This window comes from Acomys minous (genome assembly GCF_964271855.1).
Source record: "Acomys minous genome assembly, chromosome: 10".
In the NCBI taxonomy this organism is placed as follows: Eukaryota; Metazoa; Chordata; class Mammalia; order Rodentia; family Muridae; genus Acomys; species Acomys minous.
Genome location: NC_140491.1, coordinates 110,065,094 through 110,080,982, shown reverse-complemented (window position 1 = coordinate 110,080,982; position 15,889 = coordinate 110,065,094). Strand labels below are relative to the sequence as shown.

Here is a 15,889-nt window from a genome sequence, read left to right as displayed (position 1 = left end):
AAGAAACCAACTAGTGATGCTTTGATGTGAGATATTTGTACACATGGCCCAGCAAAGCGAGACATGGTTGCAATCCTTCCACACAAACTTGTCAGAACAGTCAGTCATGGACCGACTCTTGACTACATCTGCAGCAAGTTACCAACCGTGAAAGTTTAGCTTCGAGCTTTGTGGCACGTTATTGTTTCTCAAATATTCACTCCCTCTCACTCCCCAACTCCAGCCCCTGTCTGTGTCTGTTTCTGGAGGGCAGGCCTTCCTCCTCTGCTGATGCTGGGCACGGGTACATGACCTGCTTTGCCTGGTGAACTGTTAGTAGGCAGGGCACCTTCAAAACTTGCAAGTGTGCTTCTGTCTGCCATGGGGAGACAATGTCATGTTCATCGTGGTGTTCTGAGGTGGAGAAAACACATAAGGACCAGATCTGGACTTGTTCTATTGCCTTGAGACTAGATCAACAGAACCCAGATTTATGGAGACAAAGAAATGTTTACTCTTTTAAGCTACTGGGTTTGGGGTGGTTAGGGATGCTCAACATTACTGTAGTTGTGCTTAATAATTGGGTAGAACTGGTGATGAGCAAGTAGAGGAGACGGGGTGGCTCATAAGTAATGTGTGTAAAGAATAGTGACTGAGGGCAGTGATGAGGTGGCAGGGGGCATATAGGGCAGTGAGGAAACCACAACCTTCTCCTGCCCTCCCCATAGTTCTCTGATGCTCCTGCTGAGCACAGGTTGGAATTTGGCTGCTTATGGAACAAGATAGAGCAGTGACGACTCTGTCTTGTCCAAATCACTTTTCACGGAAAGTGTTGTTAGTAGTAGTTCCTTCGTTTGTTTGTTCTGTGTGATGTTGAGAGGCAAGAGGGAAGGGAAAGATGCCTATGTGAAGAATCGGAGCTCCTGTTTTGGAACTTGAAGGCTTGGGAAATCGGGAGATACTGTCTTTGCTGTAAGCACTGCATTACCAACATGGCGTTGCCAGAGGTCACTCCTGGGAGCTTTCCCACCAGCTTGCCTTGAGGAAAGGGTTGGAAACAGGAAGAGGAGTGGGGATGCCTGAAGGCCCAAGTGGCTGGTGTGTGAATGAATGAGGCAGTCCCTAGGGACTCCCTGAAGTACATGGAAGGACTTGGCAAGAGGATGGAACAGGGTGGAAAGAGAAAAGGAAATCTGAAACATTACCAGGGTTTGTGCTGATGATCTTGCTGATGAGGCCACAGATACATCACAGTCACTGTATGTGCACGCCTCAAATGTTGAACTGGTTCTATTTCTATTGTCATTATCCATGAAATTGACTTGATGATAGTGGGGGAAAAATTGTCTCTTCCACTGCATATTTATATCAACAGATGTTCCAGCCCTATTGGAAGGAAACATTTCCAAGAAATTCCACTGTGTCACTTCTGACTGAATAGTCACAGGCCCATAACCACAATACCAACATCGGGTGTAGAGACTGCTAATCTCATACAGTTGTTCAAAGAAGTGGACAGAGGCTGAAGAAAGGAGAATGTTCTCCATCTAAGTGTCATACTTGACCTTGAATCCTCAGCATACGCATAAAGCTGGATGTGGCCACACACATATCTCCGACCCGAGTGCTGTGGGTGTGGGGTGGAGACAGACACATTTAGAGAGGTTGCTGGTCTCTGGCCTAGTTCCAGGTTTAGTGAAAGACTCTCTTTCAGAGGAGTAAGGGGTGAAACAGAGCAGGATACCTAGTGTCCTCCCCTTGCCGTGGAGTGTGCACGCCAGTGCATGCATTAGCACACGCAAGTGCACACACACATCACACATGTACAAAACAACACATTCACACACCACAGACACACACTTGAAAAAAACAGAAGTGGGTATATGTAGAAAGGAAAAGGAAGAATCTGGAAGAAAAAGAAAGGGGAGGGGAGAGAGAGAGAGAGAAGAAGGAGGAGGAGGAGGAGGAGGAGGAGGAGGAAAGGGGGACTAAGAGAAAGGTATGAAGACCATGAAGACCTCAGCTGTGAACATACCAGGATACTTTTCTTGTCACCAAGAACACTAGTACCCTTCCTTTTCAGATAATGGTATTTTATAGAAAACCCAAGAATTACATATAAATGATGTTGAGATATTAGTGCTGAAAAACATTCTCTAATATTCCATGCCTTGTATACGGGAAGTGAATCAGATCCATGCACTGAACTCAGAGCGCCCCTCACCAGGACACGGAGGAGCACATTGCTTTCTGATGACAGTCAATTCCATATGAACTCAGAGCGCCCCTCACCAGGACAGGGAGGAGCACATTGCTCTCTGACAGTCAGGTCCATCTGCTATTATTTTTCCATTTAAGCCCATCTTGGTGGATATCAACTACAGATTTTACATTTTTCACTGGCTTATCAATATTGAGACTGTCTGCACGGAGTCTCACTGTCTCTGGGAAATCTCCCACTTCGCCCTGAAAAGAGCAAAAGGTGCCCAGGAGAACAGTGATATTTACAACACAGTGAGTCACAACTTCCCAATAAAATCTCCTCACAGAAGGAACCTGAGTGAAAGATTCACTGCTAATGAAGAGAAACATTTTCCCCCACCCAGTCATTCAGCCGTTTACCTTTGCAATAAATATTTGTTGTGTGTCTCCTCTTCTTGATGGGTAGACCCTGTGTTTGATGCTCTCAGCCTGGGGAGGAGAAAGCCTAAGAGTCAATTCTCTCACTGATTCATTCTTCCCCCCCCCCCAAACTAGTCCAATATCAATGGGAAAACCTGACATGAACCTATATAACTCTGGGAGCAACATGAGATAATGGTTAGAGTTTGGATAATGAATGGGCCTCCCTGGCTCCAGCTAACATACTATCTCAAGCAGCCTATGACATCATCTTTCCAGGACCCTCCTTGCCTTACCCTGGAGAAAATGATGCACGGCTGACATGAGTGGTAAGAAATAACCACAGTATCCACTGGGAGGCAAAGACAAGTGGAGGAGAGAAGGCAGAAGCTGAGCAAGAAGGTACCACCCTCCGTAACTAGTGGGGATCTCAGTATTTCCAGCTAGCATTTACAGAGTCGTAAAACAGAATGTAGCTCAGATGGCAGCTGAGAATACGACTTTCCTCCCATGGCTCAGCTCCTGAATGCTCTGCTTTGGCACCTATGTCTACGCCTTGAGTCCTGAGTGCTACTAATATGTATTTAGAAGAGTTCTCAGTACTAGTGTGAGCTAGTGGCAACGGCGGACATTGAGTGACACTGAATGTCAGTCCTGTCGTTATTAGCTCTACGACCGTGGGAAAGCCACATAACTTCTCCAGTCATGTTTTATTCATTCATGGACTTGCTCATTCATCCAGCTAACATTCAGGTCCTACTATGTGTCCAGGGGCTCCACTAAGTCATCAAAACAAAAGGTACGCACCATCTAGCCCTGTGGAGCATACTACACAAATGAGACACACACACACACTATTTCAATAAATAAACAAAAAGAGTGAGAGGGGTTATGAGGAAAATAGATAAGAAGCCAAGATGGAGAAAAAGGCATTTGCATTAAGTGAAGTAATTAATGAGAATATTCTCATGGAGGTGCCATCATCATCGGAATGACAATATTCTTAGGCATAAAACCAGAATAACAATGTAGACTTCGTTGGGTAATAATGAGGTTTAATTAGACAATGCATATAAAACATTTGATTTAGGGCTTGGCGTCAAAGAAAATTTCAGTAAATATTTATTATTTCTTCCGTTCTGGACTGGATTTAACATATAGATTTAGCTCATGGAGTTTAGTACACAGTACTTAACCATATGGCTTTGGACGAGCTGTGTGATGAATGGGACGCGAGGTGTCCCAGAAAGGTTCATGTGTTTTAGGTTTGGTCTCCAGTTGGTGGCTCTGGTCTTGAGAAGTGATTGGGTCACAAGGGCTCTGTTCTAAACTGTGGTTGATTTACTCATAGGTTCACGGGTTGATGGCATTATTGAGGTGACTGAGACTTGGAGGTAGGATCTAGGCAGAGGAAGCAGGTCACTGGAGCAGGTCTTGGGGGCTGTATTTTGCCCCCGGGCTCAGTTCTCTCTGTCTTTGTCTGCACCCTGTGTGCTAGGAGGTGAGCTGCTTCACTCGGTTTCCTACGTGATGCTCTGTATCACCTCAGGTCCACAGCAATGGAGCCGGCTGACCATTTCCTGAACTCTCCAAAACCATAAGCTTAAATAATTCCTGTCTCCTTTAAGTTGTTTCTTGCAGTTATTCATCTCAGTGATGGAAGCTAGCACAGTGCATAGTAGGGCTTCAGTATTCATCCCAGTGATGGAAGCTAGCACAGCGCATAGTAGGCCTTCAGTAAATGCATGATGCTGATGGGTTAAGACAAGACTGTGGTTGCCCAGTGCCCCTCCCATCTCATCCCTATTCACTCTCTGGCGGCACTGGAAATGCTAAAATTGCCCTCTTGGGCACAAACATGTAATAGCAAGTTATACATCACCCTCTGGACCCCAGAGTGAGTCCCCATAGGATAATATTGGTCCAGGCAGAAACCCAGGGAAACTCGGTCCTGATTTGTGCTGCAGTTGCTCGCAGTATAAACAGAAACTGCAAGGCTGTCCACTCAGCACTTCTTTCCAGGCTCGCGGAAAAATGCATTTTCTTTTTTTAAAAGAAAGATGGAAGAAGGGCATTTTCAGGCAGGCTGCAGCTCTTTATAACACAAACTGTTCAGCCCAGGGGAACTGAAATGGGTGAAGCGTATGCAAAGTCAGTTAATGAATGGGGTTTGGGCAAAAAGGGATGATAAAAGCAATTGCTTGTGTTTATTTTTCTATTCATGGTAGCATTTGCTTGGATTTATCTTGATCAATTGCCTCAGTCACCCTGACATTGAGCATTTTGGGGAGAAGAACTCAGTACCTCTGTAACCCCACAGTGGGTGTAATGGGATTTATTACTTTTAATCTATTTTTAAAATAAAATGTCTATTAAATATAATTGTTGGGAACTCTAGGACCATTTTCTTGTTTGTTTATTTTTTTATTATATATGAGAAATAAAAGATATCACATTTTCTGGTACACCTGTGAAACTTAGAGATACCTTTTCTATCATTTCTGACACCATGTTGGTCACATTATTAATATAGGGAATGAATACAGACCAAGTGGAAAATGACCCAATTCCAGGCTGTCACTTGCAGACGCAGGCGAGCTATTTGCGTTGCCTAGACTCCCTCCTACCAGGTCATGAAAGAGTTACTTACATATTGTGAACCCTTAGCTCTTGAGGTCTAGCCTATCTGGAGTTCTGAGACGGCTGTCAGTCTGAGACAGTTACTCAGACAACCCGCTCTATAGGTCCCTCAGTCAGCCAACGTCACGAGCCCCTCTGCAGTTCACCAAGCACAAGAAGGGACTCTTGGGGAGAAATCTTATTCGATAAAGTGCTTCCTGTGTTAGCAAGAGGCCGTGAGTTTGATCTTCAGCACCGAGGTGAAGATCAGGCACCAGGGCGTAGCTGTCCTCAGGAGTAGGGTCAGGAGAAGAGTCAAAAATAGGTGGAGCTCTGAAGCTCATTGTTTAGATGGCCTGACCAATCAATGAGCTCCTGGCTCAACAAGAGACTTGTCTCAAAAAATAAGTCAGAGAAGCTATGGAGAAAGACACTGTATGATGATGACCCCTGGTGTAGTAGATGTACACATGTTTTTGTTTTGATCCCAAGTGTAGGATATGTAGTGGATGTAAACATGTTCTTGTTTTGATCCCAAGTGTGTGATGGGGAACAGACTTGTGAGAGAACAGGTGATGTTTATCTACTAGAAGACGGACCACCTCATGCAGGGGCTTGGTTTTTGCCAGCTGAATCACATCTTAGTACAGACTCTGAGAGGCAGGCTTGGGTCTTGGTATTGTTTGGCTGTTCATCGCTCTACTTTGAGACGGTCCTAGAGAGAACCACTCCAGAGAACGCTTTGGGGCTCCGAGTTCTGGCTGCTGCTCTGGGCTCCAGCTGCTGTTCCAGGTTCCGGCTGCTGTTCCGGGTTCCAGCTGCTGTTCCAGGTTCCGGCTGCTGTTCCGGGTTCCGGCTGCCGTTCCAGGTTCCAGCGGCAACTTCGGTTGAATTGCTGGTCTGCTGAAATCCTGCCGACTATGCCAGGGGAATCGCTCCCAAGAACTGAATCTAAAAAGGTCTACTTCTCCTGTTCCCATGAGCCTCTTTTCTCTCCTACCTAGGGTAGGTGGGTTGGAAGGGAGGTACGAGCATTAAAGAACCTTAAATGAAGTAGGTTTGGAAAAGGTCTAGCCTGCACCCTGCACCCTGTCTAGTCTACACATGCACTCACACACGGATGTGCACACTCATCGTATGTGCACATACCCACACAAAGTTGCGCGTTTAGGAAGAGGAGGCGCTCCTTGTTATCCATTTCAAGAGCCAGCGGTAGAGCCCACTGCTGCCACTGTGGAGAGAATCTGCAGAGAAGCTGAACAGGCCTAGTGTCGTGTGGAACTAGAAAGTGGGAGATTGGGGAAGCCAGGGGGCCAGGTGGGACGCCTGTATACCTCATGCTAACAACCCTTCGCAGCAGGTGTGCCCTTTGAATGGCGTCTACGTCAGTAGCACGGCAAGCGTTTAGCATCTCAGAGACATTCTGCATGTCCAGGCACTTTGCTGTTGAGATACTTTTGGAATGCAAAAGTTTGACTGGACTGAAACCCATTTCTCATTACCACAGGAAATTCCAACATTTGCCTCAGTCAAAGAAAATAAAAAAAAGAAGAGCTCCCGGATTCCTTAAAGGTAATTTCAGCTGTTGTAAATTTTTGAATGGCTGTAAAAAATGGTTTTAAACTTTTTATCACCTACTTGTATGAACAAAGTTTCTCATCAATAGTGACTATCCAGAATTTGAAGAGATCATTAAAGGGACTTGATCAGGACTTGCTCACAGCAGTTTCAGACATAAAACTTAGTGTGTAGTTATATGCACAGAAGCAAGATCAACTTTCCCATTAATTTTGGGGGGTAAAATTATTTCAAGCTTTTATATAAATTCAATATTTAATATCCATTGCTAATACTCTGTATTTTACTTCTGCTATCATCATGATGAAACTGAAAGGAAATGTTGTAAATGTTTCTACCCATCTAATATAAATGTCCCCAAGTCCCCTCCAGTGTCTTCCAGGGTGATATACAATTATTACTCTGTGTCTTGACTTTCAGTAGCTATCAGAACACCTGGAAGCTAATCCTGATAGCTTAGTTCTTTTTGTGTGAACTAAATAGAATACTCAATGGCATATGTTTTATAGAGGATATGATTGATTTCCTCTAGTTCTGGATGGTAAGAGGTCCAAGATCAAATCATCAGCAGGTTATGACTTGGTCTTTCTGTTACTAAGATGGCGCTTGGAATACTGGGTCCTTTGGAAGTGAAGGATGTAGCAGGCTTATAGGCCAGAACAGAGAAAGCTCACTTCAGCAAAACCCAACCCAAGAACCTGAAGTAGATACATTCAATTCACAGCAGCTGGTCTGGGTGTTTTCACCAGTCACTTGAGCCTGGGTTCTTCTACCTATAAATTACTGCATTATACTATATTATTTATACTGCTTCAACTTCCAAGTTATTTTTAATATCTGTTAATCTGTGAAGTCACAACAAGGTCTTTTTTCTTAGAAGAATATATTTTAGACATCAATCACTGATTTTATGTGCATGAGTTGTTGTTGTTGTTTTGTTTTGTGTTGAGACAGTATTTCATATGCATCAGGCTGATCTGTTACATAGCTCAGGGCTGTTCTTGAACTCTTGACCCTCCCACCTTCCCAAGAGTTTGGATTCCAGGCATGTACCACCATGCTCTGACAGCTGGTGATGATGACTAGTCTTGCTACAAGTCAAGAAAACTCGGTACGTACGTATCACGCAGAATACAAGCTGGGTAGACTTTGTGCCCCAAACATTTGTCAACAAGCAACAGCTAGAACTCTAACTAGCTAGTATCTAACCTCAAAGAACCCAAGTTGCTATACTAATGCCAACGTGCCTTCATTGCTCAAAGTTGACTTCTAAAACCACTTCCTTTGTTCCCGTTAGTTTATGGAGTTGAGTTGTTAGAAGGGTTTCACCGTATGTTACCACAGAAGACATTGTTGATATGGATCGGGTCCACATTGCTTACTTTCACATTCAAAGATGCCTCCGCATTGGTTCTTAGTCATCTCTTTTCATCTTTGGAAGCAACTGTTTCAGAATGAGTGAGACCAAGGAGCTAAAAGGCATTCACTTACTCCTTTTAATCAACTCCTCTCTCCTAGGGCTTCTCCTCCCCAGCTTTTCCCCTTTAAATGCAGAAAAGTAACTTTAAAAATAGAATCTGGTACATTCAACAGCGAAGAGATGAGTAAAAACCTACTTTGGTCCATAAAAAATATGTTTTAGGTGGATGTTGAGGAAAAGTAGGTTTCACCCGATTCAAGAGGAAATACACATAGCTGAGTGCATGTCACCTGATCAGCCTGGGTGGCTTCAGCACAGGCCATCGGCATGTAAGTGCATGAATTCTTCGTGCAGTCATTGCCAGAATTAGACATGCATAGCAACTGGGGAAGTCTCAATATGAAATAAAGTGAAACATGTATCCTGATGCCTCAGACTTCCTCTCAGAGAGATGCAGCCATCTTACTAGGAAACTTGCACATCAAACGCTACACAAAGAGATGTCCTAACAGTGTCAGTTCATGTGTTCAAGGTTAGTGTCAACACCCCACAAAGCAGGCAGTATAGTGTGGAAGTAGAAGTTCAGGGTTCGGGCTATTAGTGAAGAAGATAAAACAAAAGTCAGGAATTAGAAAGGATTTAAAAACAATAGAGTCTCTTGGGTTCGAGCAGGAACTCAAGTTACATAAATGGACCATTTTTGTAAAGATGAAAGGCACCATAGAAAATGGTCTGAACAAGTGCAAGGACCTATATTGTAAAACCAGAGGAAGGAAATCACATTTATTAAGCAGCAGCATACATGGGGTGCAGGGCTAGGAGCTTCCTCATCCTGCAGAGCTAAGCATAACCACACACATTCATAGAAATCAATGAGGCAACCAGGACTGCTAGGGAAGTTAAGAAGTTAGTCACGAATACTATAGCTGGCAAGTGATCAAAAGCCATTGTGCTCATGGCATTGACGTCATGGGCATGCCTGCCTCCAGCACGGGATCTTCACTGCTAAATTTTTGAATGCCACAGTTTTAGCTCAAGTCCTTAAAAATCTTGGGTACTTGGCTGAACAACTTTTTGGATCTAGGTTCAGTCACTGAGGCATGGGACAGGCTAAGCATTTTATAAGCATTTTGTTTCCTAAGGGAGGTTGCTTACCCAACTATACCAAGAACAAATCCCATATGGCTGGGTTGTCTGAGGGATGAGGAGATGTCTTTTGGCTTCTGAGATAGCTTAGAGACCACATCAGCACAATTCTTTGCTTCTACACTTTTTGCGCTTTTTTTTTTTTAGTTGAGTCTTCATATGACAACTTGGTAATATTTTCTAGAGAAAACGTAGAAAGCCTTTGCTCTAGCAAGATCAATCAAAACATGGACATTTATTATCAGTCAATTATAAAACTTCCTTTTGAGCTTCAGATTTGTTACATGATGGTCTTGTTTGTGAAATGTCCCTGTAGTTCATTGCCAAGAACAGAAAGTGCTGCAAGGAAGGGGGGGGACGCGTGCGGTCCCCTGAAAGGGCAACTTCTCTTTCCTAATTTGTCAGAGACAGCTAGAAGTAAAGGGACTCACAGCACGGTGGAGAGGCTGACAGCTGAGGTGCTTTCCAAGCCTTCTTTGTCATCTGTGGGAGACTAGCTGTCCCAGGACGGAAGCGGAAGAGCAAACTCACGATGGCAGTGAGCACCCACAGAAGCCTTTCTCCAGCCACCCGGATGCTAACGACAGCTTCTGCTGGTCCACCTGAACATCCTGGCCTACGTTTGCCTTCGGTGGTATGGGCTCATTTCCACCCTGCCTCCAACTTCAGAGCTCCCTGACCCCAGGACTCCTGCTGGAGAAGCAGTAAGGACCTGCGATTCAGGCAAGGGGAATGGGGGCCCATGCAGGCAGCCAGGCGCAGTGTCTTCAGTCTCCAAAAGCGTTGGCTTTAGGTAAGAAACTACTGTGGCATTGACGGATATGGCATGGCCAAAAGAAGAAAAACAAAAAAACCACTGAAAAGCCTAACCACATTTTGATTCCTAGTGTTGGAGGAAAGACTGACTCACTCACTCATCTCTGTGGAAAACAGTACAGCATCATTGAGCGCTAAGAGTCAACCAACCAGTCTTAGGGCAGAAATGTAGAGAAGCAAACACTATAGGACTGCACCGAGCAATCAGTTACTGAAAAACTAAAGTTTTTTTTTTCCTACAATGTTTCCGCCCTTCTTTAACAGTGTTCCCCAAGCCTTAGGTGCTGGGGTGCCTTGTAGATGCACCCACTGGGACCTGGCTCCACACCTGCATTTTGATTGGTTGTGGTTTTCCCTACAGTCTTGTGACAGAGAGAAGTTTCCTCGATGAGGGGTGAGAACCACCATTGCATCTGAAGAACATGGCTGCCCAGATGTGAGCTGAGCCAGGCCGGCTCCAATGGCGTGGCGGACTGGATGGAGAAAAGCCCACAAAGTTTCAACTCTACACAAAGAACGATAAATGTCTGAGAAAAGCAGGGGGCAGGGCAGGTGTCCTTCCTCAGGAAAGCGCACACCAATTGCTTGTCCAATGCCACATGGTCAGCCCCGAAAACATGCACTCAACATTTACAGACCGAATAGGTTACATTTAGGAATACATTTGTATAAGCACACACACACACACACACACACACACACACACACACACACACACACACACACACATCCATGCATGCATGTAAGAATAGTCATTGAAAAAAGAGGTCATGAGTTTGAAGGAAAACTGGGAGGATTATTTGAGAGGAGTTTGGAGGGATAAAAGAGGAAGAGATATATGCCATAATTAAATTATAATCTAAAAATTAAACCAAACCAAGCCAAACTAAGCCAAACCGAACCAAACTAAACTAAACTAAACTAAACTAAAGCTTTTCCTGTTTGTTTTATTTTGTTTATTTGTGCTTTCCCTCTTTGCTACAGAAGCTGAGTTGGAACTTACTGTCTGAGTCCAGGCTGGTCTCAAAGTGCACATGATCCTCCTGGCTGTGCCCAGCAAGTGCCAGGATTACAGGCATGCAGCGCCACACCCAGTGCCTTAGAGTTGCAGGCGCCAATGTTAGGAAGCTCCTGGTGCTATGATTTCTTCACTCATTTAGGATAAATTTCCCCTTTCATAGATGCTCTGGTATCCAGGTTTTAAACGACTGTTTCCTAAGACCTTACTGCAAACCCAGCATTAGCCCCACGAGCCTGGATTTGTCCCTGTGCTGTACATAGTTCAATATGCTGTGTCCACCATTTCTTTCTCCTCAGGCTGGTATCTCTGCCTTTCGTGACGTCAGAGAAAGGTGCCCGCTTCACGTTCATGTGGAAAGGCCATTGGACTGGAGTGGGGCTTCACCTGCAATTCCAAGTGAACCTTGATCTAGTTGTGTGTGTCTGGGCTGTTCTTCTAAGTAAGGGGAGAGTCTAACAGGAGAGTCTCTGCACATTCCACAGAGAGGTCTTGTATGTAGAATAATTTAGATACTGAAAATGGAAGCCAATAAGGCAGAAAGTCTCTGAAGTCAGCCAGCCCTTGCAGCTTTCCCTAGCTAGCAGCAAACAGTCAGAGGCTACTGCAAACATCCTGACAAGCTTTCCCAGTAATCTCAACATTCCATTCCCATGATACCCTGGGGAAAACAGTCACATGCATGTCCTGTCCTACATTTTCTATAGTATTGTTATTAATAGTGGGTGATGGCTTTTCTGTTTTCTTTTTATCTTTTCTTCTTTTTAAAAAGTATGGAAGAAGCGTAAGCACGTTTGCCTCCCCGCTTCTGTGTGTGTGTGTGTGTGTGTGTGTGTGTGTGTGTGTGTGTGTGTGTGTACCTCACTCTGACCTTCCCTCTCCACATACTCATTGGCCTCTCATACCCACAATATCCCAAAGCAACTACTTCTATCGGCCACTGGCTGGCCCATCATCCTCTTCTGGAGGCTGCGATAACAGCCAAGCCAGGCAATGGTTTGCAGTCCTGATTCCCTGGCCAGAGTGTAAGATGATGCTATTAACTGAAACAGGCCTCTATTCCGATGTGGAGACAGTCTCTTAGTGACAGAGCCAACCATCCTGTGTTCCTCATGGGCCACCCAGGCACCTGGTACACAAAGAACATCCTGATCCACGTCCTGGGCACATCCCCACTCCACTCAGAGCTACTTTTGGCTTCTGAAATACACGGAAAATGATCAAATGAAAACAGAGGGGAATAACGCATAAAGTCGAAAGATAATCAGCCCCATTTGAATATCGAAGAAAGGAGAATAATGTCCTCCAAGGTGTCATTAGACACTCATGGGAGGATGGTTTGGTCCCATTTGGAAGTTTTCTGTCTCTATTCAAGGTAAATTACCACTCTGTCTGGCCACATTTGTTAACAACGCATGGAACTCTTAACCGCATCTCAAAAGCATACTTACTCTCAATTTCGCTTCTCATTCGTTTTTATGATCCTAGGGAAATTCAGATTATATAGGCTTTCTTTGTGCTGAGATGGTAATTTTATATCACTTGTAGATTAATAGCATTTTTAGTGATATTTGGTATCACTCATTTGTCTCCTATGGTCGTAAAGATATATATTTTTTCTAATTTGGCTTTGCCAACAAATAAAAAATAAGAGTCTTTTTTCTGTTGAATGAGCGAAAAAGTCATTCTGATCATGAAGAATTATTCTCTTTTAGAGTACCCGCAATCCGCCACCTAATTGTTTTTGTTATTGCAGCAATACAGTTTCTGCAAGAGCTTGTATGTGCGTGCCTGCCTGCATGGGTACAGTTCAGCTTGCAGAAGAATTGCTCCTGGCTGTCACTCAACCTTCATGTTGAGTTCTGGTTGCTAAGTCTCCAGCCAGTCTGATGAGGACCAGGCATCCAGGTACACACTTAGACTGCATCATTCCCTCCCCCTCCCCTTCCCCTCTTCTCTCTGGGCCCTAGGTTTCTGGAGGTATCGTTCTTTTATGAGCATATTGATATTTCTGGAATTCTATTGTGGGAACTGGTTATGCATTGAACAAGTGCCCGTTTCAGGGTTATTATGGAACAGAAAGGCAGGCTGACTCGGTTTAGCTATCAGCTTTTAAGAGCTTCCTCCATCTGCTAAAATGTGCACTGCAAAGTTGCACATAAAATGCTGATTGGTACCTCTGTGCAGAGTCATATAACGATCCACTCTCTCTTGGTTTACATCACACTCTCCTAAGTACCTATTCACCTATTCTATTGGAAAAATTTAATCATCTCTCTGACATTAGTTTGGCAATTTCAGCGGCCACTTCACAATCTTTCAAAGTCTTTTCTGGTCCATTTCATTCCTCTTTCTTTTCTGCTTGTGTTAATTATTTTTGCAGCCAGCATACGTGTTTGTCAATAATACATTACATTTTCCATGTGTCAGTCCCTCAGCCCATCAAAGAGCCCTGCTTTTTACATTCCGAATCTATTTCCCCTCTCCCAACTCAGCGCATTTTGCTCTAGGCCTGACTTCCATTCTTCATTGCAAACCCATCAGAAGTTGCACAGTAATTGGCAACTGCAGCACAGTCTCCAACGGAACCGGTTCTGGTTCTCTGGAAAGTGTTACGTCTGGGCTTGCAACAGACTACAAGTTGTCCCAAAGTCTTGCGACTTTCCCGCTAGCTGAGGTACCTTTAAAGTTTCACCTCTACGATTCTTACTTCTGGAATAGGCCAGAGGGTTTTCCCATTTTGAATCAAAGGTTAAAACGTCAGTGCTCCACTTGAGGACCACAAAATCTTCTCCTGGCCCCACTAGCCCCACCCTTATGTGTGACACCTTTGCTTAATTAAGGAAGCCTTCTCTTGATGGCTATTGAAAGAAACTCCTTGTGTGGTGCTAGGCACGTGCCCAGGCTCTATAAATACCCATCTCACCAGATGTGACAAAGGGTTTTGGACCCATAGGCTCCATGGGCTGCTTTGGGAACTATGGAGTCATGTTGCACATGTATTAGAAGCCTGTAATGGTCTTCCTGCTGTCCCTGTATACCCTATTCTTGGGAACTTTCTAATGGCTTCCATTTCCTTTTTCATAATTAATGTCAAGGTTACCCACAAATTGACATGATCCCAAGACTCTTCTTTTGTGACTGTTTCTGAGAATTCTGACTAGTTCCCCTTCGCGGGCCAAGGAAACACCGTTTCCAGAGAACTCTGATTCTCAGAAGGAATGTCCCTTTTGTGAAGGGCACCTGAGGGGAAGTCTCTTTTCTTGTTCTGCTTTTGTTTCTACTCCCCTTGGGGGTTACACACTTCCTCTTCCAATCCCCAGGTTCTTTGGGGGAAACACTTCATCTGTGAAGGGAAAAGAAGGAATACTGCCTGGAGGTCATGCGGACCTCCCCTGCACCTGGACGCTCACTCTTCCCCCCCATCCATGCCCGCTCCCCTCTCCCCTCCCCCCCCACCCTAGTTTACTTGTCAGCTCTAGAATCATCAGAGTTCTGCCAGCTAACCCAGGGAGCAATCTCATTCTCACATCCTTCACCACCACAGACTTCTGATACGCTAGAGCAGCGGGTCTCAATCTTCCTGACACCTGTCATACAGCTCCTCATGTGGTGGTGACACCTCTACCTCCCCCTCCCCTCCCCATCCCCCCCCCATCACCAACCATAAGATTATTTTGCCACCACTTCATAACTGTAATTTTGCTACCGTTACGAATCATAATGTATCTGATATGGAAGATATCTGATATGTGACCCCTGGGGAAGGGTCGTTGTTTGATGATCCCTGGGGAAGGGTCGTTTGATGACCCCCAGGTTGAGAACCACTGCTCCATAGCCTGAGAAACCTCGTCTTCCTGCTGCCAAAGAATGCTGGGGATGGCCAGGAATAGAAGACAGAAATGTGGGAATGGGCCCTAGGAATAGGAATAAAAGGTTCCCATGTGCCTAAGGCTTTTAGCTGAGCAGAAATGTCTGTCCTTTGCTAAAAGTCACTACAAACGATCTTCTGCTAATTATCCCATAAAGAGCATTGCTTCCTCACTGTTCTTCAGGATCTGAATATCACGCAAATCACCAGAGAGATTGACAAAGACCTAGAAAGGAAGGAGAAGAAAGGGAGGGTGGAGGGATACTCCCTTGCCGTTCAGCTATTCCCCGCTCCTTTCTATTTCAAATAGAAAAGAAGCCCACGTCTCTCCAATGCATGCCCTGTCTACTCTCTGCCTTGCTAGAGTTTCTGTCACCTAGAGTTTGAAGATGGCCTTTAGATAGTATTCTCAGGGTGACAGCACTCTCCTGGAGTCCTTAGTGTGCAATGACAGGAAGATGAAATATCATGGTTAAAATGGACAGGAGAAGACAATGGTTGGTGGCATCAGAGATTTTATGTCACCCACAAAACACAGAGTAGGATTTGACCATTCGTCTTGTATTTGAGGTTGACACAGGTTGAGCCTGGGCAGTCTGCCTTCCCCACTTCGTGGGTAGTACTAACATGCAGTCAGGGAACGGCATCATTTTGGGACTACCTGCTACTTGGCGCAGTGAAATACTTGAGGTGTTCAAAAGATCCACAGTTGCCTACACTTTTGAGGGGGAGAAAAAACTGCTTTCTTGGAAGGGTCATAGTGAAAGCCTTTATTAAGTAAAGAGGAGGGTTACAGGTGTTGTAACACTACTGATTTTTT

General features: G+C 44.7%; 1 long non-coding RNA gene across 3 annotated transcripts in view; it reads right to left on the bottom strand.

Moving 5' to 3' along the window:
- Positions 1-15,889, bottom strand: part of LOC311606638 — a 168,900-nt gene that overhangs the window by 23,871 nt on the left and 129,140 nt on the right. For all 3 annotated transcript variants that reach the window (XR_014782378.1, XR_014782379.1, XR_014782380.1), the window contains one exon: positions 2,602-2,670. This is a non-coding gene — a long non-coding RNA (uncharacterized lncRNA). The remainder of the gene's footprint in view (positions 1-2,601; positions 2,671-15,889) is intronic.